This window comes from Vigna unguiculata, chromosome 5 (assembly GCF_004118075.2).
Source record: "Vigna unguiculata cultivar IT97K-499-35 chromosome 5, ASM411807v1, whole genome shotgun sequence".
NCBI classification, from domain to species: Eukaryota; Viridiplantae; Streptophyta; class Magnoliopsida; order Fabales; family Fabaceae; genus Vigna; species Vigna unguiculata.
The window spans coordinates 43,599,472-43,602,676 of NC_040283.1; positions in this window are offsets into that span (position 1 = coordinate 43,599,472).

Here is a 3,205-nt window from a genome sequence, read left to right on the forward strand (position 1 = left end):
AAGAAAGGGAATACCTTTTAGGGCACCTTTCTATTAGGGATCCAAATTAATTATATAAAAGTATTTGCAGATTTTCATTATTCATTTTTATTAGCTAAAATATTTTACCACTTGTATTTATCTACTCATTCTTCACAATCTGCATGTGGAGTTAATTAAATTATTCTTATTAAACATATGATTATTAATATAAATTATCTTAATGGAGATTCGTGAGAATAAGGTACTGAGAATTTAATTATTCTGTTTACTTTTTACCCTATAGGCTGGACAGTACAATGTTATGCTTTGTTCCAGGTTTTTCTTTTTATATATATAAAAAATAGATATTTAATATTAATCAATCTGCTATCTCATCAATGAACTAATTAAGGTTTAAATGGTTTATGTTTGTTCAATGAATTATTCTACCATCTTATTCGTGAACTAAAGGTTCATTTCTTTTATTTTTGAATGAACCAAAATTTTGGAACCTTTTTCTGCAAACTGATAGGTGATTTTGCTGGAAGATTCAAGTAAAGAATTGATAATGCCAAAAACCTTTAAAATTTTATTTTCAAAGGTACATAACAACCATGGGGATGATAAGTTTTTATGGAATTATTTTAATGTAAGAGGGTGCGCATAAAGTGAAAAATAATAATCCTTGTCTATAATGAGATTTTATTTTACATAAATTTTATTATATTCGTTATCACTTTTATAAATTAAAATGATATTGAATGTAGATTAAATTACAATTTTGATTCCATTAAGTTGTGATCCACAATTTAGATTTCTTCAATATTTTTCAAAATTTTTCATTAAGTTTAGTTTCTCTCTCTATATATATTAGTTATTTACGATGGTTATAAATACGTTGTGGTTTTCTTATATTTAGAAATATATTATATAAGTATTTAAATTAAAAATATATATATTAACTTAGTCTTTTTATCATATTTTTTAGGATAATAAATATTAAATTTAGTTATAAAAAATATTAAAATCATATACTATGTGAATTTAGTTTTTCTATCACTCAGTGAAGTGAATGTACATGACCATCATTTAATGATAAACTTAAAAAAAATTGAATTGATCCATTTTAAATTACTACGGAAGACAATTTTGAAAGGAAAAAAGTGCAACATACAAAGGTAAAATATATATTTTCTCTATTAATTTTTATTGAATTATACAAGTATACATATACTCTCATAAAAAATTAGGAATTGTAATATTGGTCAAATCGGCATGTCCCGCATAAGAAATATAGACTAATTCCTCTCATTTGTCGCATATAACGTTTGACCCATAGATTTGTGGACTGACATGTGACGAGTATAATAAGAATTTTAATATTTTTATTTTTATTTAATTAAATTAGTATACTTATTTTTATAAGTCTATTTCTTAAAATAAGCAATTTTCATAATTATATAATTTATAAGTACAAGCCAACTGAAAATATGAATGACTTTGAACTGGACTAAAATGAGAGAGCTATTTTTGGATGAACTGGTCACGAATAAGCAAGCCACTTCTGGATGGACGAGAGAAGAAATACAAATTAGTAAGTTGCTTAGAAGAAACATACATACTTTTTGTGCTGGTGCTACTAGATTTTAAGAATTTAAGTCAATGGAAACTATGCAGATCAACCCATATTGGCCTTGCAATATGCAGGTTATGTGTGGCGACCTAAGCTAGCCAACAGACTAAAATACTCGGTCTGCCCCACACTTTTTCTTATGGACCGAGAGGCTTACCTACATGACCTGTCATATATTGTCATCCTATGAAAATGTTATTAATAAATATGTATATGACATTTATTAAATTTATTATATACTATATTTAATACATTTATTGAATTTAATAATATATTAAAGATTTATAAGGAAATAAATGTTTATTAAAATATATTAAAATAATACATTTATATTCATACTCAATTTCATTTTATCTTTTTTATTTGGTTTTAAAATATATTTCATGAACAATAATAATTATATAATTTATTAGATAAATTATTATATATTACATAGGTATATTTTATTAATATAAATTGGAAAAAAAATCTTTTAATTGAAGAGAGAATAAAAGATGAAGAGAGAAGTGAGAGGAAGAGAGAAGCATGCAAATGCCTTTGTTTTAGGAAAACAAAGAAATAGAGGAGAGAGTAAAGAGAAAAAGAAAAAAAATTTATTGTCCTCATGAATAGAATGAGCATAGTTCAATGATTATAGAAAGACGTATATTCAAGACTTTCATAATAGATCAACACTTAACATAAAATCATAGCTTATCCATTCATAGAGTGGTTTATAATAGTAGATGTCAGATGTTTTGGTAATTTATCCTTGATGAGTTGTTTTCACCTTTAAGTATGTTTGCATGATCGGATTTATAAATCTCGCTGATTTGGAATGATAGAAGTTAGGGTTTATTCGTATTCCAATGTCGTGATTAAATAGTAAATACGAAGATGAATTTGGGAGATAACACGAAAATCTCATCTCATTATAGAAAAGGAGATTTTGATGGATGAGAAATGATTTTACCATTATACCCCTGCATATGTGTGTGAGTGTTGTGTGAATGGGGGAGAATGTGTGCATCGTGTGAGTGAACCAGTTCCCACGAGTGAGAGTGTATAAGTGTGATTTTGTGAGTGGTGTGAGTTTATGCATAACATATTATATTTATACAATAATAATATATTTTGTTTATCTGTCATGCTTTGTGGAAGGGGATTTGTCCAACCTTGTATCATATAGTTGTAGTTCTTGTGAGGCAGAGGTGGGAGATGAAGTGCATGATCTCTCGGTCTATTCAATACATATGTCTTCTGAAAGTAGAGCCAAATGTCAATGTTATATGAACCATTTTGGACATGCTTTGTGTGGACATTTGATTGATGATTGATTTGAAGGAAAATAATTTAAATATACTTTATTTTAGTTTGAGTAATAGGAATCATTATAATTACACTAACTTACTCCTTTTTGTATGGTGTGTCATGGATTGTCTGCTGCAATGATCGATGTTACACTGGTCAGGTGATAATGCAGATGAAGAATTTTAAAGCAAAATGTTTGTTGATGGTTGACAAGAAAGAATAGTGGTCACTTAGGTATATAATTTTTGTATTGTAGAGATCCTTCTAGTGGATGAAATATTATTTATTTTTTCAAAAATTTTAAGGTTTGTTTTTCTCATT